A 24,743-nucleotide genomic window follows, 5' to 3' on the forward strand; every position below is an offset into this window, starting at 1 on the left:
TTATTTGTTTTATTTTTGGTTTTTAAACAAATATGTTAAAAATTATACATTCAGATCAATATTTCTCACTTTCAAAATAGACACCTTGGAAGGCTATATATACTTGTTCCAGGGATTCTACTATTGTTCAACATATTGTTCGGATTTCTCCTTTTATGAAATTGCCTTTGGTACATTCTTTTAAGTACTGTTAGTGGTAGGAAATATTCTTTAAGAATGAATCTATATTTTTAAATAGATGTCACTTGGAGGCAAGCCTAAAAAATAATGTCTGTGATCTAACTCCACACTATAGCTTTTTTTTCATTTTGAAATCAAATGGGGTACTCCAAATCACTAATAATCAAAGAAGCATAAATTTTAGAAATTCTGAGGTGCCCTTGTCACATCGACCAAAGAGTGGCAAAGATAAAAAAAACAACAACAACAGTTTTTGGAGGGGTCATGAGAGGACAGGCATACCAATACACTGTTGGTGGAGTTGTGAAATGGGCTAGCTGTTCTGAAGGGCAGTTTGAAACTGCGTGTCAGAAGTTACTAAAACTGTATAACCTTGAACCCAGTGATGCTACTACTATGCTTAGACTCAAAAGAGATTTACCTAAGAGAAATGATTCATATATACAAAATATGTAAAGTAGCACTTATTGTAGAAAAGAACAGTGTGATAAGGGAATGTCCATCCTTGAGGCATGATTTAACAAAGTATTTGTTAATGTAATGAAAAATTATGTCTAAGAAATGATGAACAGATTCAAAGAAACCTGGAAAGATTTCATAACTGATGCATACAAATTTCATGAACCGGAAAAACAGTTTATTCAGTGTTTATAGCATTGTAAAGAAAATGAACTTTGAAAACAATGCTGATTAATACTGGGAACATAATTCCAGAGAACTGATGATGAAGCATGCTGCCCACCTTCTGACACACTTGAACTGCAGAATGAAACACGACCATTACGTTTTCTGTGACTTATTTATTACAATGGAAGATTGTTTTTTTAGGTTGGCAGTGGAAGTATTTTGGAGAGGTTCTGTAAGTGGTGGTATTGATGATGGATCATTGAAGCATTTTAAAAATATGTAAGAGAATAGGATAAAGTATGGAGTGAGAAATAGTTTATAAGCAAGATAGTTTTAAAAATTTTAAAACATTTAATTCATTGTGCTTTTTTAAAAAAATAAGACATTTGTAATAGAGATTTGTGGAATTATATGCAGTCTTTTTTTTCTTTTATATAATAGGGAAATGCTTATGGTATATGGTGTTTGTGAAGTATAAATTACAAAAGTGTAAAAATGAGTTTTCTTAAAAAGAGGAAAGATTGGAACTTATTTTCTTGGTTAGTCCTAACCTGACACTGCTTGACACTTAAACTAGTTCCTTTAGACTTGAAACTCATTTAAGACTTATTTAAGACTAGAGTGACTTTAAAAGACTTTTAAAACTCCTTTAAGACTAAAGAGACTTTACTTTCTTTTTTTTTTCCCTAGGACAATACCATACATGAAGATAGGAGTTCATAACTCTTTTTTGTGCATAGACCCGTTGGCAGTCTGGTGAAGCCAGTGGACCCCTTCTCAGAGTAATATTTTTAAATTAATAAAACCAAATGCAAAAAATTACAAGGGAAGCTAATTATATTGGAATAAAATTATTAAATTATTTTTTTTTTAAACCAAGTTCATGGACCCTGGATTAAGAACCCCTGACGTAGAGGATACATTGAAGAAGTTACCATGCCATTCAAAAGGATAGAAAATTAAATGTTCAGCCTCTCATGACCCTTAGCCAGTGAGTTTTTCCTCTTCACTGTTCAAAGCAAACAATACCTACTTAGTGACTTCATTTTGACAGTATTATGATTGATATTTAAGTTTCCTAGTTTACTTGTTAACTTTTTGAGTTATTCTGGCAATGAAAATCACAAATTCTTCCCAAACTCATGTAATCATTTGATTAGTTTCCCTTATGGAGAAAACTGCTGATCTTGTTTTTATACATATCATTCATTTGTATAAAGAATTTTTTTGTGTGTGCCAAACCAGTTGCTTTATCGGCAGTGTATTTATTAGTAATGTCTTTCAAAAGAGCAAATTTGAGAACACTCTGGAGTTGGGTAAGGGAATTTTCATAGTAAAATTGACTTGCTGTCAGGCAGTTTTTTTTTTTTTTTTTCAAGAAACTTCCTCCTTCCACTTTTCTAGTTGTGGCTAGAGTGAACAGTACTTCAGCCATCTAATTATACAAGTGAGAAATGAAAGAAAGTGAAGTGGTTCCCAAGAACACATTAGAAAAACTGAACTAAAAAAATGATTTCATGTCAAGTGAGGCAAACTCTATTGCTTTACAGATCCACTTGTCCTTGGCACCAAGAAAATGAGATTCTTAGTATCTTAAAAACAGATTGTTGTTAAGACTCATCCATTGTACATTCTAGCTTTCTTTATAGCAAAACTAAGGGGCCCTTTTTTTTCTATCAAGGGCTACTCACTCACAAGAGAAAAATAATCTATCAAGAGTCATACACAAGTGAAAGAAATTTAAAGGTTCTTTTTATTTTTTTTTAAAGCAAAAGAAGTCTCAGCCTTCAACATCTGCTAAAATTAATGTCAAGTAACATAAAACTCTAATTATGTAATATAGAATTGAAACAGTTTTTGTTTTATGTTAAGGAAAAGGAAAAGGTACAACAGCATCCAAGGGTTGGTTTTATGGGAAAAAGGGAAGAGAACATTGGTATAGATGACTTTGAAACTGAACACTCAATTTAAACTGCATTTTAAAAAGCTAGAATTTCGGCTGTGATTATCAGTGTAAGTTATTACGTAATAATAGTTTCCTTTGAAATTCTGATTATTTTATCAGAAGTTAGTCATTATTAGTTAATTTTAAATGCAATAGCTGCTACAGACTGCAAGTTCTTCTTAGGATATTAATACTTTAATCAGAACAGTTATCTTTGCATTAGTATACTTGCCAAATATCAGATAAAATCAAGCCAAGTTTAACTTTAACTTGGGTGGTAACCCATGACCCCTGCTATAGAGTAATTTACTTCAGAGACAAGTTAATTGTGTTATTATGTCTTGTACTCCATAGCGACAACTTCCATTTAATATTGAATTCTCTTTTTGAGTTGGTTCCACCCCCAGCTTTTGGAAGTGAGGGAAAGGGGAAAAAACAAATAAACCTGCTTTACCCATTGACCAAATGAATAATGAGAACAGGGCCAAATGATTTTTGCATCCGTGAATTGTATCATTGTAAAGCATACAGCAGCCTTAGAGTCAGGAGACCCAGGTTCTGTAGTCTGCTACTAATTGGCTGTGTGACCTTTACCAAGTCACTTAACTTCTCCAAAATTTGAAAATTAAGTTAGGCTGCATGATCTTAAAGTTCTTTTTAGTTTAAAAAAAAATGTCTGATTTTAAGATGGAAGTGGCTTTTTAATTGTGTTGATATTATTCAGGTTATCTTTTATCCCAGTTAAGTTCAGTAAACATTTAATACCTTATGGTTGTATCCACTGTAAACAAGGAGAAAAAAAGAACTAGAGAAATGAAGATCTGTTTCGAAGACTAATCACAATATATTCAGATGAGCTTATTGTAAAGGCTATCCGGGAGGTGTTAGGATCCACAGAATTAGCTTATCTGACTGAGATGTTGGAGGGGTTGTTTGTTTTTGTTTCTGTTTTTATAAAAAATAATTTCATTCAGTGATGAGCTGGTAGCTTTCTTTTAGTATGTTCATTTCAGCCCCTCAGTTAACTTTTGCTTCTCCAGACCAGAATTTTATGTCATCCACTTGTGGCTTTTTGTAGTTTAGATGTCAGCTCTCATAAATAGCCACATTCCTCCACTTATATGTGAAGATTAAGGATTAACTTTTTAAAAAAATGGTCAGACTTAATTTCCAGTGTAAGCGTTGTTATTTCCGAGATTGGATTCCAGGGAGTGTAGTGGCTCTTAATTTTTGAACTGCTCCATAAGAGACTGTTTGGTGTGATTTGGGGAAAAGAAAAAAACATTCTGAATTCGGAATTCTAAAGACTTTGATTTTGAGACTTTGATTTTGTTGTTGGCTATAAAATTGACTTGCAGCATCTTTGGGAAAATAAGTTTCATATATATAAAAGGGGCTAAGAATACGTTACCTCCATACATACAAGGTTGTTTATAACAACCTTGGATCTTATAGATCCAAATGAGATAATGAGTATAAAGGTCTTTGAAAGGAAGGAAGTTTTATAGAAATGTAAACTCAAATTCATAATCCTTGTTGAATACTAATTATGTGCCAAGGCATTATGTTATACTTTAATACTTTGTGCTTCAGTTTTGGAAACTGCTTTTTGACATGATGCATTTAGTCTGTGGGGCTCTTTTTATCTCCTGTTGAATCTTTATTATTTGAGTCTAAGAAATTTCATTTCTTATCATGTACTTGTTTGACAGCTAGGTAGTACAGAGGATAGAGCAGTGGATCAAGGCCTGAGTTCAAATTTGGCCTCAGTTACTTATTGGTTATGTGACCCTGGGAAAATTACTTGATCTCAGCCCACCTGAATTTCCTCACCTGTAAGATGATGATAATAATAGCACTTACTTCCTAGGGTTGTTGTGAGGATAAAGTATTTTATATGTGTGTGTACATGTATGTATATGTATATATGCATATCATTTTGCAAACTGTAAAGTGCTACATAAATGTTGGCTGATATGTGTATGTGTGTGTATACATATGTGTGTGTGTGTGTTTGTGTATTAGCTATTCTGTAAGTACAAGATATCAGATTGTGCTCCTGAAAACAATGTGTGAATTAAAGCAGCTAGCTTCATGGAGGGCCCCACCCAAGAATTCTTTTCCTTTTATGGGCTGACTATGCCAAAATCTATTAAACATTAGAGAAGAGGTTTGTTTTTTTTTTTTAAATGGTACACCTGCATTAGTTGAGTTTCTTTATGCTAAACTAGAAAGCGGTTTGCAAGAAATATAATGAATCACTCGTCAATCTTTTCCGTAATAGAACAAATGATCAAGCTTTTAAATTTCTCAACTTAAAAGAAATTACCACTATTCTGTCATTTCCATATTTCCCAGCATTTGCTTAAGATATTATATTCTTTTTCTTTTACCTTCAGCCTGATTCTTTTCTCTTCTCACTTCCCCTAAAGCCCATCCTGAACCTTTCTCTTTTATTTTTGCACTATTTAACTCTGACAGTCTAGGTTGAAGAAAAAATGTTGGCATTTAATCAAGAACATGATGTCATTGCTTTCAGTGGCTTAGGAAAGAAATATTTTAGAGCAGTTGAAAGATTTCACTCTGGAAAGCAGCTACTGCATAAATAAGTGTCTTGATTCCCAGCAAAGCCTTGAGTAACCTCTTTCCGTCCATCTCCATGGTTTTTCTATTTCCTGTTCGTTGAATAAGTTAAACTTCGGCTAAACTTTCACATCTGCATCCCCTACTACCATATTTTTCCATAGTCGCGCTATCCTTTTAGATTTCAACTTTCAATATGTATCCTGTTCTCTTTAAGTTTCTTGACCATACTAACAGTGCCTTCCCTCAGTTGTTTTTCTCCCTTTTATCCTGCAAATAACCAAATTGCACCAAGTTGTTTGCAAATAGTCTCCCCATTAGACTGTGGACTCCTTCAGAGTAAGAACCGTCTTTTGTCTTTCTTTGTTCCCTCAACGCTTAAATGTTTTTTGACTGATTGACTATTCCATTGCATCTTCTCCCTACAACTGACTGGAAAAGTCTCTTAGGGTTGGGCCTTTAGCCTGATTTCCTCTTCTTAGTCATGTAATACCCATTTCACTAGGAAGCTCATTTGTTACCACAATAAGTATTTTACATTTATGATCCCTTACCCTACTTTTCTAAACTTGGTCCCTCTCACAGTACCCTTCCATGTCTTTAACTGTCAGTTGCCCCCTCAGACATTTCAGTGCTACCTAAAACCCTCAACCTTGCAAAGTAATTTTCTCATTCATTCTCTTCCTCAGTGTACTGTGGAAAGCTTTCCAGACACAGAACCTTAGAATTATCATTGGATCATGTTCTAAATGCTGGAAGAAAATTTAATAGGCACAACATTCTCATTTTACCAATAATAATAATAATAACAAAAATAATATCCAGTACTGATCTAATGCCTTAAGGTTTGCAAAGTGCTCCCAACAGCCTTTTGAGATAGGGTGCTCTTATTAATTTCATTTTACAAACAAGAAAACTAGACCAAGAGAGGTGAAAATGACCAGCCTCAGTCACCTAGGTAGTAAGTAAGGGAGTATTTGCTTAATGTTTATTAGCTGACTGGTTCCAGTAGGAAGCAGGTAGCCTCACAAATTTTTCCTCTTGCCACTTCTGCTCCTGGTTTCATTTTTTTTTTTTGAGGGGTTAACAGTAACTTTAATCAAGCACATGTATCAGTCCTTTAGTCAAGCACATATATCATTCACCTAGTTCAGGGGAGTCAACACCCTGAACCCCAAAGTAATCAACAAACATGGCTTCCTCTGTCTGACCGTAATTCTACAGATAGGTACAGGTGTCTAACCATTGTTACCAGAGAGAAAAGCAGACATCTGGGTTCTTAAAGCCAGGGGGCTCCTTAGCAGCTTCCCAGAGTCCTCCTCTGGCACTTAAACTTTCTTTCCAAAACTAAACCCCCTGCCACTACTTTCTTGTTGGGGCACTGGAAGGATGTCAACAACTGAATTAAGATCCACTAGTAAATTCTGAAGCCTAACTTGACTGTCATAAAAGTTTTTGTGTTGTGTTCAGGTATTAGAAGTTTTCTCCTTTTTCTGTCCTGATAGTCTCTGATACTTTATCATCTGCTTTCCTTTCAAGTTCAGAGTTTTCTGAGCTGTTTCCTGCCCAACATAACCTGTTCCTCTCTCTCAAGAAGAGGCCCTGATGAAAGGGCCTTGTCCCTGGAGAGAGAGGTTTTATGGCATCATCTAATTGCATGCTAATTAGATACTTTGTATCAGCTACACCCCGTATCTGTTGGAGCCATACTACTTCCTTTGGGTGCTTCAGGAAGGTATTGTTCCTCTGGTGCCAGCTTTGCGAGGAGTTTTCCATTGCCTCAGGGGTGAAAAGGATTTTTGGGGCCTAGGGCTGGACAGGTTGCTGGCCAGAGGCCCTGCTATAAATCTTCTTCCAGGGCAGCAGTGATGATTCCCACACCTTTCCCTAAACCCTACTGTATATCTAATGCCATAGGTACAGAGGTTTAAAGATTAACGTGGCAGACAGGCACCATAATGTTTTCCCCTTTGTTTTGGGGAGACAGCATAGTCCACTGGAGAAAGTATTAAATTTGGAGTCATCAAGACCTTAATCCAAATTCTGCTCTGCCATAACTTTATAGGGCCCAGTTTCTTCAACTTTAAAATGAGGAAATTGGAATAGATTACCTTAAAGTATCTTCCATCTCTGAATCTATGATTATATGATCCTGTGACAACTAATGCAGCAGTTCTTTACATTGTTATATATTTAATATTATAATTTAAAATGTTAATTATATTTGAATAAAATAGGAAATTATTTTAAGTGGAGGCCATTGATGGAGTAAAAGAAAGTGTCTCTGTGAACAGTTTGAAAGGAGAAATTTTGGAAACTGTTGCTATAGATTATCTAAAAGCATTAGGGAAATAAAAAGAAAGCTAGAAATGATTTAAGGAAAAAGAAATTGGGCATAGAAGTACTGATGATGAAGTTCTTGTATTAGAAAGAAAGAACTATTGATCAGTCCTTTTATTCCCCCCAAAGTTCAGGGTGTCTAGTCAAGAGATTTTTTTTATAAGTGAGACTTATATTTTGATATAAATGTTGATATATATTTTTAAATTGGAAAAAACCTTTTAATATATGGAAAAGGAGTGTTACAGAGAAATTTTAGCCAGGGTGTACCTCTAGAATTTTGAGTGGGAAGACTCTGTTCAAACAGGTGTCTATTAATAGGCACCTTCTATTTATAATTCTGTGTAGTCAACAACAATTCTGATAGTAATTTTTCCCACTTCAAGTTAAACTCCTTTACTAGAAAATTAATTCATTATAAGCTATTAAGTAACTGTTCTCATGCAAATAAACCTGAGTTAGTTTTTTTGAGAGTTATCCATGGATAAGTGGACAACTAAGAAGCTGAGGTTGCAGATATATAGAATGAGAAGACCAAATTTTGAATTGTGTAGAGGTAAACAGCAAGTCCTAGTTGTTATCCTACATCCCTCCATTTCTTTTTTTTATTTTTAATGTTCTGTAATCACTACCATAAAACTTAGATATTCCCCCCCTACCTACTTCCCAACACCCCCCCCATCCCTCCCCAAGACGGCATACAATTCTATAAAGGATCTACATATACATACCTATTGAATACATTTTCACTGTAGTCGTGCTGTGTAGAAGAGCTAAAATAAATGGGAGAAATCATAGAACAAACTAAAACATAATACACACACACGCACGCACGCACGCACACACACGCAAATGATCTGCTACATTCTGTGATTGAATTCCATAGTACTTTCTCTGAATGTGGAAGGCATTTTTCCTTAGAAGACCATTGGGATTTTTTTTTTTTTTTATGTCCTTGCATTGCTGTGAAGATCCAAGTCTACCAGAAAAAACTCTCACACACTGTGGTCATTGCTGTGCACAGAGTTCTCCTGGTTCTGCTCTTTTCGCTCAGCATCAGATCATATAAGTCTTTCTAGGCCTCTCTGAAGTCTTCTTGTTCATCATTTCTTTTTTTTTTTTTTTTTTTGATGTTCGTCATCCTTTGTTTTATTTTATTTTTTTTTATTTTGTAATGTTTAACAATCACTGCCATACAATTGCGATTTTATCCCTCCCCATCTACTCCCCACTACCCCCCTCCCTCCCCACGACTGCATACAATTCTGTATAGATTCTACATATACTTTCCTATTGAGTATATTTTCACTATAGTCATGCTATGTAGTCAGACTAAGATAAATGAAAGAAATCGTATAACAAATCAGAACATGATACACAAACACATACACATACACAAACATGATCTGCTACAATATGTGAGTGACTTCCATATTTCTCTCTCTGAGTGTGGCAGGCATTTTGCCTTGAGAACCACCTTTGGGATTTTTTTTTTTTATAAGAAGTTTTTGCGTTATTACAAAATTCCAAGTCTACCAGAAAAAACTCTCGCATACTGTGGTCATTGCTGTGCACAAAGTTCTCCTGGTTCTGCTCCTTTCACTCAGCATCAGGTCATATAAGTCCTTCCAGGCCTCTCTGAAGTCTTCTTGTTCATCATTTCTTATGGTACAATAGTATTCCATTACATTCATATACCATAATTTATTCAACCATTCCCCAATTGATGGGCATCCCCTTGATTTCCAGTTTTTGGCCACTACAAAGAGTGCTGCTGTAAATATTTTTGTGCATGTGGGACTCTTTCCCATTTTTATGATCTCTTGGGGATATAGTCCTAGTAGCGATATTGCTGGGTCAAAGGGTATGCACATTTTTGTAGCCCTTTGGGCATAGTTCCAAATTGCTCTCCAGAATGGTTGGATGAACTCACAACTCCACCAACAATGAATTAGTGTTCCAACTCTCCCACATTCTCTCCAACATTTATCATCTTCATGTTTTGTCATGTTAGCCAATCTGATAGGAGTGATGTGTTACCTCAGAGTTGTTTTGATTTGCATCTCTCTTATCAAAAGTGATTTAGAGCATTTTTTCATATGATTATAGATACCTTTAATTTCTTCCTTTGAAAATTGCCTGTTCATATCCTTTGACCATTTATCAATTGGGGACCTCCATTTCTTAATAGGAAAAGTGTAACCTTTTCATCAGGGTCTCTTTGTCCACTATCTCCATCAGTCATTCTTAACTCTCTTGGAGATATATCTAGTAGTTTGCCATAGACCTTTAAATGGTCCTATCATGTTTTGACATTATTGTCATTGAAAGCCCGCTTATGTAATTTACAGATGACAGAACTGAAGTATAATGAATATGATAGATGACAGAATCAGAATTTTAAAAGATCTTGGCAAACTAGAAGAATGGGCTACATGTACCAAGATAAATTTTAATAGGCATAAATATATTTTTTTCACTTAGGTTTTAAAAAATCAGCTCTTGGAAGACGAGATCATGGTAACTTCACTTAATGGCAACTAATGTGAAAAAGACCTGGACATTTTAATTGATGACAAGATAATATGTCACCTGTGTGATATGATTATTCCCCCTCCCCTCAAAAACTAAACCACAGCCTTTCCTCAAGAATATAATTTTGTCATTGTCTTTACTCCTTCCCTCAACCTATAAGAACATTGTATTTTAACAGATGGTTTTTGAGAGTTGCTGTGGCTAAAACATTCATTGTCCTTTGACATGCTCATGATGTTTCTTTCTAACCTTTGCTAGGCTGGTCCTTAAGCAAAAGACAGACTGTTAAATCAGGACTCAGCCCTTCCATCTAGAGTAGCATTTGAAGTAGCACTTATTTTGCTTCACCATAGTGTTTGAGAACCCATGTTTACTCCCATGCCATCATGAAAGGCATTGGGTTATAGTTTAAAGTAACCTTTATCTGTATTAAAAGAAAAATAGAATCTAATACAAACATGATAATAGTACTTTGTCACCAGAATGTTGTATTCTGGGTATCACTTTTTAAGAGTGTTATTGATAAGTTGAAATATGTATCAGTTGTCACATGGTGAAAGACTAAAGATAAATCAGTTTAATTTACTCATTGCTTCTTACTGAAGTGCTTACAAGCTGTTCTTCTAATAGTGCATTGTAGAATTTTGCCAACTTGACAGACCTGCAGTTTGAAGGTTGAAGGAACCAGCCCTTTTCCATTTTTGAAATCATGACATTTACAGTTCTATGATATCTTTTTCTTTCTTGATTTGCAGATGTGACAATAAAGAGATGAATTCAGATGAAGTATAGATAATTTTGACAGGACCATGTGGAGAGCCTAGAAAGTCCTAGTCAGTAAACATTTGTTAAGGGCCTACTATGTGCTAGGCACTGTGCTAAACTCTGAGAATAGAAGTACAAAAATGAAAAACAGACCCTGCGCTCAAGGAGCTTCAATTTTGATGAGAGAAGAGCACATAAAAGAAACTGAAAAGCAAGTGGAGGAGGGAGAGAGTGCCTAAAGTAGAAAAGTCAGACAAGTCCCAAAGTAGGGCAGCTAGTGAGAAATGAGACATTCTGAATTAAGCTCTCTCCTTTAACTGAGGTTTTGAAATTCATGGCTTTACCCTCCAATCACATACTGTGAATGACATCAGGAAGAGTCTCAATTAGAGGTGACAGCTGAACAGAAACTTGTAGGAAGCTAGGGATTCCAAGAGATTCTCAGTTGGTTTTATTTATTATAATTCCCACAAAAGTACCTCTTATGTTCAAGAAATTTTGAAATCCCCTTATCTGACTGTAATCTGTTGGCTTTTCAACTTTCTCTCTGCCTTCCTTTCTAAAACCCTGCTCTTTTTAAAAATAATTTATTTATTTTTCAGTTCTCAACATTCACTTCCCCAAGAATTTGAATTCAGAATTTTCTCCCCATCCCTCCTCACCCCTGGACGGTATGCACCCTATCCACCCCTTTTTTCAGTCTTCCTCCCTTCTATTACCCACCCTTCTTCCATCCCCCTTCCCCTATATTTTCTTGTAGGGCAAAATAAATTTCTATACTCCATTGCCTGTATACCTTAATTTCCAGGTGTGTGCTAAAACAATTTTTCACATTCATTCTTAAATCTTTGAGTTCTTTATTCCCTCCCTCCCTCCCCATCCTCATTGAGAAAACAAGCAATTCAATGTATATCATATAAGTGTAGCAATACAAAGCATTTCCATAATAGTTATGTTGTAAAAGACTAATCACTTTTCCCTCTGTCCTATCCCTCATTTGTTTCATTCATTTATTCCATGTTCTCCCTTGACCTGTCCACCCACAATAGTGTTTGCTTCTGATTATCTCTTTCCCCAATTTGCTGTCCCTTCCATTATCTTCCCTTTCCTATCCCCTTCCCCCTTGCCTTCCTTCAGGGTAAAATAGATTTCCATATCCAATTGAGTGTGTGTTATTCCCTCCTTAAGCCAAATTCCATGACAGTAAGGCTCAATTATTTCCTTTCATCTGTCCCCCTCTTCCCCTTCTTTGTAAAAGCTCTTTCTTCCCTCTTTTACATGAGATTTGCTACATTTACCTCTCCCTTTCTCTTACTCCTAATACATTGCATTCAACAGTAAATTTTATTTATTTTATATATATTCATACACACATACACCCATGTACATATATACATACCTACACATATGTAATATACAGATACTTGTGTGCCCATACACACCTACATATATATATATATATTTTTTTTTTCCTCTAACTACACTAATACTGCAAAAGGTCTCTTAAGAGACATCTTTCCATGTAGAAATGTAAATAGTTCATCTTTAATGAGTTCCTTAAGGCTTCACTTTCCTGTTTACCTTTTCATGTTTCTCTTGATTCTTGTATTTGAAAGTCAAATTTTCTATTCAGCTGTGAACTTTTTAACATGAATGTTTGGAAGTCCTCTATTTCACTGAGATTCCATTTTTTCTCTGAGGTACCGTACTCAGTTTTGCTGGGTAGGTTATTCTTGGTTTTAATCCTGCCTCCTTTGACCTCTGGAATATCATATTCCAAACCCTTCAATCCTTAGTGTAGAAGCTGCTAAATCCTGTGTTGTCCTGATTGTATTTCCACAATACTTGAATTGTTTCTTTCTGGCTGCTTGCAATATTTTCTCCTTGACATGGGAACTCTGAAATTTGGCTACAATATTCCTAGGAGTTTTCCTTTGGGGATCTCTTTCAGGAGGTGATTAGTGAATTCTTTCCATTTCTATTTTACCCTCTAGTTCTAGAATACCAGGGCAGTTTCCTTGATAATTTCTTGGAAGATGATGTCTAGGCTCTTTTTTTGATCATGGTTTTTGGGTAGACCAATAATTTTTAAATTATCTCTCCTGGATCTATCTTCCAGGTCAGTTGTTTTGCCAATGAGATATTTCATCTTGTCTTCTATTTTTTCATTCTTTTGCTTTGGTTTTATAATTTCTTGGTTTCTCATAAAGTCATTAGCTTCCATCTGCTTGATTCTAATTTTTAAAGAACTATTTTATTCAGTGATCTTTTGAACCTCCTTTTCCATTGTCAATTCTTTTTTTTAAAGCATTCTTCACTTCGTTAGATTTTTGGGACTTTTTTTGCCATTCGGGTTAGTTTATTTTTAAAGGTGTTATTTTCTTCAGCATTTTTTTGGTTCTTTTTTAGCAAGCTGTTGACTTGCTTTTCATGACTTTCTTGCACTGCTCTCATGTCTTTTCCTAATTTTTCCTCCACCTCTCTTAACTTGATTTTCAAAATCCTTTTTGAGCTCTTCCATGGCCTGAGACCATTGAATATTTATTTTGCCTGTTTGGGATACAGAAGCCTTGATTTTTATGTCTTTCCCTGATGATAAGCATTGTTTTTCCTCATCAGAAAGGAAGGGAGGAGATATCTGTTCACCAAGAAATTAGCTTTCTATGGTCTTATTTTTTTTCCCTTTTCTGGGCATTTTCCCAGTAGGTTATTTGACTTCTGCTTGTTCTCTCCACACCCACCTCACCTCCAGATCCACCCAGCCTCCACCCAGCCAGTGCTTGGGGTCTGAGATTCAAATGCTGCTTCCCAGCCTTAGGGCTTTGGTGGGGCAGGGCTGCTATTCAGCGTGGGATTAAGTTCAGGTGCTCAGGTGGGGGCAGGACTGCCACACGGGGCTCAGTTCCCTCAGGGGGTTTATGCAGAGACCTTCAACAATGGATCCGAGCTCCTGCTTGCTCTGGGAGCCCCTGTCTGCTGCCGCCTCTGCTGCTGCTTCCTGAGGGGGCCTGAGATGGGGGCACCCCACTCCCCTCTCCACGAACTGAAAAACCCCTCTCACTGACCTTTGGCGCCTGTGGGTGGAGGGACCTGCACGGCTGCCGAAGATTCTGTCCCTGAAGCCTGCTTGGATCTGCTCCTCTCGGTGCTGCGTGGCCAAGCCAGGGCTGAGCTCTGCTCCGGGTCTGGTGCTCGAGGGACTTTTTGTGTCAGTTTTTCAGGTCTCTCTGAAACAGAAATCTCCTCTGCTCCCTTGTTGTGTGGCTTCTGCTGCTCTCGAATTTGTTGGGAGTTCTTCTTTACAGGTATTTTATGGGTTGTGGGTTTGGAGCTAGCATATGTGTATCTTTCTACTCCGCCATCTTGGCTCCTCCCCAACTGGTCTTATTTCTTAACAAATATGGCCTCTCTTTTTCAAGTGATCCCATTCCATCTCTTCTCCAAAAGATGATTCCCTCTGTCATCCCCATTCTTTCACTTATATTTTCCTTTCTTAGAAAAGATAATTTGTTTTTTAACATTCATTTAAAAAATTTTGTGTTCCAGATTCCCTTTTCTTCCAGCTCCTCCCATACCCATTGAGAAGGCAACATGATATCAGTTATACATGTTAAGTTATGCAAGACATTTCCATATTAGACATGTTAAAAAAAAAATAAGAAATATAATGAAAATGAAAAAATATGCTTTTTTTCTATACTCAGTTCATCAGATCTCACTGGAGGTGGATAGCATTTTTTATCATGAGTCTTTTGGAACTGTCTTGGATGATTTTATTCATGAGAGTAGCTAAGTCTTTCACATTTGATGATCATTACATTATTGCTGTTACTGTATACAATATTCTCCTGATTCTGCTCACTTCACTTTGTATAAGTTCATTTAAGTTTTTTCAGGTTTTTCTGAAACTGTCATGCTCATCAGTTATTATAGCACAATAATATTCCATTACAGTTTTATGCCACAACTTGTTCAGCCAACTAAAATCCCACCCTGTACAGAAAGCCTTCCCCATACCCCTTAATTTCAGTGTCTTCCCTCAGTTAATTATTTCCTATTTGTCCTATATATAGCTTGTTTGTGTGTATTTGCATAGTTTCTCTGTTAGAGTGTAAGGTTCTTGAGAGCAAGGACTATTTTTTGCCTCTTTTTTTTACCCTCAGTAGTTGGCACAGTGCCTGGGACATAGTAGGTGCTTAATAATTGTTATTTGATTGATTGTTTGATTAAAAGAAGTCATGGAATTTCAGTTCAATTCATTAAACAGAGAGACAGCTAGATAGTGCAGTGGATAGAGTGTTGGGCCTGTAATCAGCAAGACTCATTCTTCTGAGTTCAGATCTGTCCTCAGACACTTACTAGATATATGACCAGGGGCAAATAACCCCATTTCCCTCAGTTTCTCCCCTGTAAAATGAGCTGAAGAAAAGAAAATGACAAACCACTCTAGTATCTTTGCCAAGAAAATGAAAAATGAGTCCCCAAAGAGTTAGGCATAATTGACAAACATCTGAAATTAGCATGTATGCTATTCTTTTGGTTCTCCTTTCTTCGTGGGCAAGTTATTAAACCCTATTTGCTTCAGTTTCCTCATCTGTAAAATGAGCTGGAGAAGGAATTGACAAATCACTCTGGTGTCTTTGGTAAGCAAACCCTAAATGGGCTCACAAAGAGGTGGACATGACTGAAAAATGACTCAGCAACAACTGCAAGGCACTGTACTAAGCACTGGGTATACAAATGAGAAAAAGAAAGAGCTGTCTTCAAGGAGCATACAGTTTAATAAAGGAAGACAACACAGAAAAGAATGTGCACTAGGATGCAAGCTTTTCTGTGGAGTGGAGTTGAAACCAGAGATGCTACTTGAATGTGGACATTTACCTGGAAAGTTGAGATCGCATCCCTTTATAAAGCAATACTTTGGGAGAATGTTAGTGGTCTACCCTTCAACCCTCCAATCAGGGAAAAGAGACTTTGAGGGTATTTGAAAAGAGTTGAGTATCAAAAATTGAGTCAGTCGGTACGATAATGAGATTTCAGTTGATTACTTTATTTTGGATGGGGCATGATGTTCTCCTGAAGTCAAATCAAGCAGAAGTGCTCATGGATATTTATCTAAGTAGCTAAAGTCTACAAAATCAAGGTGAAATATCAACTGTAGCCTCAGTGCTAACTGGTTATTTCTGACTCTTTCTGTAAATTTACAGCTTGAAATATCTGCTATAGCTGTGGTGTTTAACTAACTGGTTTCCAGTTTTACCTGTTATAGATATTCTTCTTCCGTCATCTGTTCTTTGATGTGTATATCATTACCTCCTTTTCTACTTTATATAAAATTCTCACATACCCATCCTGCCTATCTAACTCTAAAACCTGTTTTATGTAGCTTAAAACTGCTGCCCAGGCCTGCAATGTTGACTGTTTAAAGTCCTGATTTTGTTTGCAACAGAGTCCTTCCTCCTTTCATATCTCTGGCCATGGCACAAGAACTGCAAATGTTCTTAATGCATATTTTTGCAGCAATCATTAAGTGTCTCTAAACTGTTATACTGGGGTGTGACTGCTTTTTTTTGGAAATTTGTTTTATAACTGAGGTGGTATAAGCTGTAAAGAATTTAAGTGGCTCAAGGTAACATGAGTCAGTACCTTATTAACCTGATACTTTTTAAGAGAGAGGCTAGTGATTATTTATGTAGCTATGGTTTTAATATTGTTGCTTTTACTCAAAAGATGGATAAACAGCATGTTTAGAAGAGTTTCACAACTGTTTTTTTCTTTGAAGTTCAGTATTCTTAAAGCAGCAAGGACATTAACTAAAATGTAAATTTCATTAAAAATGAAATTTAAATGCTAGAAGTCAGGAAATGCAAATATAAAAGGTTCCTAACTTCACCATGAACACTTTATGCATGGCATTATTCATTATTAGACACTTTAGCCCATCTTAATGTATATGGTCATATGCAATATGTACATATTAATATGAGAGCTTAGGATTTCAACATTTCCTGTCTTGTATCTAATTTATAATCTTAACATTGACTTAATGGAGTTATTTCCCTTTTCAGATAGTAATTTAAAACTGCTAGTGAAATGAGTCAGCAACATCTGGCATTCAAATTCCAATTGGCAGGCTTAATTTTAAGAAGTCTTTATCTGGACTGGTTCAGATAAAGTCTGTTTGAAAGATTCTGAGTGTCTCTGCAGTGAATTAATTAGTACATCCAAGTCAAGAGATATATACCCCTTTCTCAGTTTACCACTGATTTAAGTTATATTTATGTCTTATACGATTGGACATTTAGCTCTTAGAATCTGTTTTCTTTGGTAAAATTCAGCTGAATGGTAGGTGTTGACGAACATGAAGAATACATGAGTAAACTTTAATATTTTTCTCATAACTGCTGCTGATCATTCAGAAAGAAAGTGATTTCTTTATTAACAGTATGTGTGTGCTTTACAGGGTTCATATGTAAGATGTGAATTTTTTTCTTGAAGATTTTATATTCTTAAAACCAAACAAGATAAATAGTAATTAGATAAAATTAGATCCTTCCAAATAACTGGCCATGTTACATTATGATAACTGCACTTTTAAAAATATTTTTAGGTAAAAGTAGTAAATTCTAAGTAGAAATATTGCATAATAAAAGTGGCACCTGTTGGGGCTTTTGGGGGCAGTTTAACTTACTTACTCTTATCATATCCCTGGAGGACCTTAGCCACTTGACTCTGTACTTCCTCTGGTCTTCATCTTCATCATGGGGATTGTCCACCTTGCTTCTGATGTTCCTCTACCCTGTAAAACAGATGATGAGAGAGCCTACTCAAGAGGAGCTAAACCATTGAGTTCTGTATTCCCTGGGTCCATGTGTCCTCATCTCTGATATCTTCCTATTGCTACTAGGCAAAAATGCAGACTCTATTATTTAATTTTTAAAATACTATACAGCCTGTCTCCTCTCTTACCTTACCAGATTCACTGGACTTTACTTATGTTTTTGCTGTCCCTAGAAACAGCCAACATGTTTCCAACATGTCTAGAATATACTTCTTCCTTACCTATACATCATAGACTTCCTCTTTACTTTTTAAGATGTAATTCAGGTACCACCTTCTACATGAAGCCATTCCTGATCTTCAACTGCTAGTGCCGTCCCTTCCAAACTACCTTGTTTTTAACTCTTTGTGTATATTTGTATTTATTTACTTTATGTTTATGGTATATATGTGTATTTATTAAATTCTCTCCCATTAGAATATAAATTCCTTATACCTAGGGATTTCTGTCTACTTTGGTCCTTGATTCTTTAATGACTGGCACAGTGATTGCCTATTAGTGGGCTAAATGATTTTCTGTTCTGTTTGAAGAGTGACGCTGTGACTGCTGTGTTACCCTTCAAACCAAAGTGCCAGCAGTCGTACCTGTGAGGAGTTAAGCCACAGTTTTAGATTCCCAGAAGCCTTCTAACTCTTGCCTTGACCCCTAAGATCCTCCCCTTTTCTGATTGATGAGTTCCTCCTGGAATCTCTGTTCTGAGGAAATGCCCATGACAGCCACACTCACCCAGTTTTCTTCTGGCGAAACTCCTGAGTCTCTGTACCTTTCCACTATCTCTCTTATATTTCTCCATCTGCTTTTCATCTCCCAGTTATGTATTGACTTTAGGCTAGAAACTGTTTTTATTTTGTTCATATTTGGATTCCTGGCTTTGCATAAGGCTTGGCTCATAGTAAGCACTTAATAAATGTTTATTGACTGCTTGGATCCATATTCATTCATGTGGGCCATGTTCTGTACTGCTGCTATGCTATATGTATCTTAGTGTATATTGGTCCTTTCTTTTTATCATTGATTATATGTAGCACATCCAACATTTTTTCATTATGCCTTACTACCTTTATTCATATTAAACATTAATTCAGTTTCAGTATCACTTATTGAGATGGTGATGATAATTCTTTTTGGAAGGGAAAGGATTTCATTCTGAAGCATTTGGTGATTAACACCTTAGGAGAAGAGTATTTGATTCGTAATGCCCTTAGAGTCTGTGATTAATACCTTGCTTTAACGCTTCTTGGCTTGTAGTGTCTTAATAAAATCAAAATCATAATCTATTAGCAGTAGAAGGAACCTTAGAAGGTCATACACTTAAACCCAGTCAGTTGACCAATGAAAAAATTAGGCGTACTTTGTTAATATGTTTGTTGAAAGAGAGAAGCAGGGAGGGGAAAGAGGAGAGAAAGAAGTAAATTCTATTAAAGCTTTGATAAGGGAAAACAAAAAACTTTTATCTTCCGGAAAGTCAGTATTAGCCTTCTTGTTGGAGTATCTTGGATTGGGTCTGAACTAACATCATCTATAGCAATGGATGTGGTGAATTTTAGTCTACTTTGCATTTCCATAGTTCACTCTGGGAACATTTGTAATTCATATTCTGCTCCATTGATCTCTTAAGTAGATACAATGCTTAATGTCCTTGTGGGGGAGAGATCAGTGTTGGATATTAATTCTAATCAACACCCCCTCCCAGAGGAGTTTATGTTCTATTGTAGAAATATGACAGGTACACAAATAAGTAAATAACATTTTAACTTGGAGAGTGGAAGAATAGGGAAACTTTCCCAATAGTATTTACATCTGAGCTTAATCCTGAAAACAGATCTGGATTCTCAGAGGTAGAGGAAAGGGAGGCACATAGTTGAGGCATTGGGAATGACTTGTGCATGTAAATAATGGTGGGAGATACAGTGTCATCTGCAGTGATGTTACCATGCTTAGCTGAATCATAGAGCATGCAATGGTCAGTTATATGAATGAAGCCTAAAAGCAGTAAAGCAGAGGCCCTGTGTGCTAGGTAGAACATTTTATGCTTTGTCCTTTGTCCAGTAGAGAGCCACTAAAGGCTGCTGAGCAAGAGAAAAATGTGGCAAGGCCTAGACCATAAAATTATTATTTTGGAGGGTGAGAGGCAGCTCTCAAGAGGGGATAGAAAGACAATGAATAATACACATGGAAAGAACTGGGTAAGAGGAAAAGTTAGAAGGTCATGAAAATAATAGGAGAGAAGAATTTCAGAGTCACACCCAATGATGTGATCAAAGATGTGACTATCCCTTTGGACTTCTGGCCCCAGTAAAGGCAGATGACTTGAAGAACCTAGTGAATTGGGAATCTAGGGCGTTTAAGAGGACATTAACTCCGAAGTACCTAATTATGAGTAGTACAAGAATTGGAGAAGTCAGAAAGTGATTACTACGTGTTAATAAGTGAATCAAAGGATGGCCCCCTTAATAATAAGGATAAAAAAATTTAACTGTGATGGGAAGCCCCTCAGGGTGGCTGGTCAAAGGAGAAAGTTACTTTTTACATTCACTCAGAGCCAGAAGAGCCCAAAAAATAACCATGCTTGCACAGGGCAGGGCTGATTGTAGTTCAGTCAATGAGATCCAAAGTGAATTGAGTTTAAGACTTAGTCTTTGAGAAAGAAATCTAGCCAGTAAACCCCAAGTTAACTAGGTAGGTTTTAGCCATCAGAATTTACCTTCCTTTGGACAGAACACCCTCAGGTAAGAGGAAAATAGAGGAGAACTAGAAAAGACCTTAGCTTAAAAAGGTCAAGGTCTCCCACTGCATCCTGAGCCATCTCCAATTATCATGATTGATATCTGACCACTGGACTAAGATGACTTTGGAGAAAGTGGGGCTGGTGATTTTGCACATACATCCCTCCCTCACTCAAATTCAATTGCAAGTCATGTCATCTTCTTTCTGATGTCATGGTCCTCTTCGAGAACAAAGGACAAAGCACACACAACTACATGTCAAGAGCCTGGGATGCAGAAAAAAGCAAAAGATTGCAAGGAGTTCACAATCTAATGAAGGAGAAAAATATTGAAACAAGTGTGTAGAAATAAGTTCTATACATGATCATTTGGAAATAATCAACAGAGGAATGAAGGCACTAGAATTAAGGGAGAAGAAGAAATGTTTCTTGTAGAAGGTAGGATTTTAGCTAGATGTGGAACGTAGATAGAGAAACCTGGAGGCAGATGAGGAGGGAAAGCATTCCAGGTGTGGGAAACAGTAAAAATGCCTGGAGTCAAGAGATGAAGTGTTTTGTTTGAGGAACAACAAAAGACCAGTGTCACTGGATTGAAGAAGGTATTGGGGACATAAGGAGAAGAATGCAAAGATAGGGGTGATGTAGTGAAGGATTTTAAACACTTAACATCGGATTTTATTTTATTCTAGAGGTAACAGGGAGCTATTAGAGTTTATTGAGCAGGGGAGTGACATAGTAAGACCTGTTCTTTAGGAAGGTTGCTTTGACATCTGAGTAAAGGATGGACTGGAGTAGGGAAGAGGGCTTCTTTCAGGGAGAGCAGCTAGCAGACTATTGCAGTAGTCCATGCAGGAGGCGATGAGGGCCTATCCCAGGGTGGTGAGAGGGGATATATGTGAGAAAAGTTATAAAGGTAAAATTAACAGACTTGGCAACAAACTGGATATAGGGGGGTGAGAAAGCATGAGGAATTGAGGATGACACAACACCTAAATTGCAAGACTAGGTGACTAGGAGGAATTGGAAGTGAAGAATAAGACTGTGAAAGATGGCGGAGTAGAAAGACGCACATACACATAGCTCCAAACCCACAACCCACAGAACGGCTAGAGGGGATCAGCTCACGGTGAATTCTGCACCCAGAGGCCACGGAATATTGGAGCAAGGGAGATTTCTGTTCCGGAGAGACCTGCAAACCTCTCGCAGGGGGTCCTTCGCGCTGCGGACTGGGCACCAGGACTGGGAGCTGAGTGCAGCCCTGCAGCGGCCGCGACACCATGAGGAAAAGATCCGAGCGGGCTACGGGGACGGGATCTCCAGCGGCCACGCGGGTCTCTCCACCCACAGAGGGACCTGCAAACCTCTCGCAAAAAGGTCCGTCGCGCTGCAGACGCGGAGCCCAGCCCAGACCTGCGGCGGCCGCGGCTCCGAGAGGTACAGATCCGAGCAGGCTTCAGGGACGGAATCTCCGGCGGCGGCACAAGCCCCTCCACCCACAGGTGATGGGGGTCGGTGAGAGAGTCTCTTTGGTGGGTCGAGAGGGGAGTGGGGTACCCCCATGGCTCGGGCCCCCCCGGGAGATAGAAGCTGAGAGGCGGTTGCAGACAGGGGCTCCCCAAGCGGGCGGGAGCCTGGATCCATTGTGGAAAGTCTGTACATAAACCCCCTGAGGGAACTGAGCCTGAGAGGCGGCCCTGCCCCGACCTGACCATCTGAACGTAATTCTCACACTGAATAGCAGCCCTGCCCCCGCCAAAAGCCCTAAGGCGGAAAGCAGCATTTGAATCCCAGTCCCCAAATGCTGTCTGGGAGGACCAGGAGGCGAGGTGGGTGTGAGGAGAATATTCAGAGGTCAAGTCACTGGCTGGGGAGAATGCCCAGAAAAGGGAAAAGAAATAAAACTATTGATGGCTACTTTCTTGGAGAACAGACATTTCCTCCCTTCCTTTCTGATGAGGAAGAACAATGCTTACCATCAGACAAAGACACAGAAATCAAGGCTTCTGTGTCCCAGCCCACCCAATGGGCTCAGGCCATGGAAGAGCTCAAAAAGAATTTTGAAAATCAAGTTAGAGAGGTGGAGGAAAAACTGGGAAGAGAAATGAGAGGGATGAAAGAGAAGCATGAAAAGCAGATCAGCTCCCTGCTAAAGGAGAACCAAAAAAATGTTGAAGAAATTAACACCTTGAAAACTAGCCTAACTCAGTTGGCAAAAGAGGTTCAAAAAGCCAATGAGGAGAAGAATGCTTTCAAAAGCAGAATTAGCCAAATGGAAAAGGAGATTCAAAAGAAGAAAATAGTTCTTTCAAAACTAGAATGGCACAGATGGACGCTAAGGACTTTATGAGAAAGACAGATATCACAGAACATAGCGAGAAGATTGGAAAAATGGAAGATAATGTGAAATATCTTGTTGGAAAAACAACTGACCTGGAAAATAGATTCAGGAGAGACAATGTAAAAATTCTGGGACTACCTGAAAACCATGATCAAAAGAAGAGCCTAGACATCATCTTCCATGAAATTATCAAGGAAAACTGCCCTGAGATTCTTGAACCAGAGGGCAAAATAAATATTCAAGGAATCCACAGAACACCGCATGAAAGAGATCCAAAAAGAGAAACTCCTAGGAATATTGTGGCCAAATTCCAGAATTCCCAGGTGAAAGAGAAAATATTGCAAGCAGCTAGAAAGAAACAATTCAAGTATTGTGGAAATACAATCAGGATAACACAAGATCTAGCACCCTCTACATTAAGGGATCGAAGGGAATGGAATAGGATATTCCAGAAGTCAAAGGACCGAGGACTAAAACCAAGAATCACCTACCCAGCAAAACTGAGTATAATACTTCAGGAGAAAAAATGGTCTTTCAGTGAAATGGAGGATTTTCAGGTTTTCTTGATGAAAAGACCAGAGCTGAAAAGAAAATTTGACTTTCAAACACAAGAATGAAGAGAACCATGAAAAGGTGAACAGCAAAGAGAAGTCATAAGGGACTTACTAAAGTTGAACTCTTTACATTCCTACATGGAAAGACAATATTTGTAACTCTTGAAACATTTCAGTATCTGGGTACTGGGTGGGAGTACACACACACACATGCACACACGCACACATACATAGAGACAGAGTGCACAGAGTGAATTGAAGAGGATGGGATCATATCTTAAAAAAAAAATGAAATCAAGCAGTGAGAGAGAAATATTGGGAGGAGAAAGGGAGAAATTGAATGGGGCAAATTATCTCTCATAAAAGAGGCAAGCAAAGACTTATTAGTGGAGGGATAAAGAGGGGAGGCGAGAGAAAATCATGAGGTCTACTCTCATCACATTCCACTAAAGGAAAGAACAAAATGCACACTCATTTTGATAGGAAAATCTATCTCACAATACAGGAGAGTGGGGGACAAGGGCACAAGCAGGGTGGGGGGGAGGATAGAGGGGAGGGCATGGGGAGGAGAATGCAATCCGAGGTCGACACTCATGGGGAGGGAAAGGATCATAAGAGAATAGAAGTAATGGGGGACAGGATAGGATGAAAGGAAATATAGTTAGTCCTATACAACACAACTAGTATGGAAATCATTTGCAAAACTACACAGATTTGGCCTATATTGAATTGCTTGTCCTCCAAAGGGAAGGGGTGGAGAGGGAGGGAGCTAAAGAAGTTGGAACTCAAAGTGTTAGGATCAACTGTAATGTTCTTACCACTAGGAAATAAGAAATACAGGTTAAGGGGTAAAGAAAGCTATCTGGCCCTACAGGACAAAAGAGAAGACGGAGACAAGGGCAGAGAGGGAGGATAGAAGAGAGAGCAGATTGGTCACAGGGGCAATTAGAATGCTTGGGTTTGGGGGGGGGAGGGGATAAAAGGGGAGGAAATTTGTAACCCAAAACTTTGTGAAAATAAATGTTAAAAGTTAAATAAAAAAAAAAAACTTCCATGGGGATACTTTTTACAGGGTAGAGATTACAAACTATATACAAAAAATCCTGCCTTGAGATCTCTCCTGGAAACTTTCCTTTTTAATATTTTAAAAATAGTTTTATATATAACACTTTTGGAGTTGGGGTGGGATAATGAAAATATATCAAACAATAAATATTAAATTTTTATTTACCAAAAAAAAAAAAAAAGAATAAGACTGTGAGTCCAGTATTTATTTCTCTGAAAAAGAAGTGAGAATGATTTGGAAGCTA

At 37.5% G+C, this 24,743-nt stretch overlaps 1 protein-coding gene across 9 annotated transcripts in view; it reads left to right on the forward strand.

Annotated features, from left to right (window-relative positions):
* The window catches only part of HMBOX1 (homeobox containing 1), a 242,499-nt gene that overhangs the window by 60,582 nt on the left and 157,174 nt on the right, over positions 1-24,743 (forward strand). For 2 of the 9 annotated variants that reach the window (XM_072634822.1, XM_072634826.1), the window contains exon 2: positions 1,498-1,589. The exons of 6 other annotated variants lie outside the window; for them this stretch is intronic. The gene's annotated coding sequence lies outside the window, so the exon portion shown is untranslated. Of the gene's footprint in view, positions 1-1,497; positions 1,590-1,710; positions 1,799-24,743 lie in introns of those variants that run through there. One more of the 9 variants, XM_072634823.1, reaches the window with a different exon arrangement.

The sequence above is a fragment of the Notamacropus eugenii genome, chromosome 1, assembly GCF_028372415.1.
Source record: "Notamacropus eugenii isolate mMacEug1 chromosome 1, mMacEug1.pri_v2, whole genome shotgun sequence".
NCBI classification, from domain to species: Eukaryota; Metazoa; Chordata; class Mammalia; order Diprotodontia; family Macropodidae; genus Notamacropus; species Notamacropus eugenii.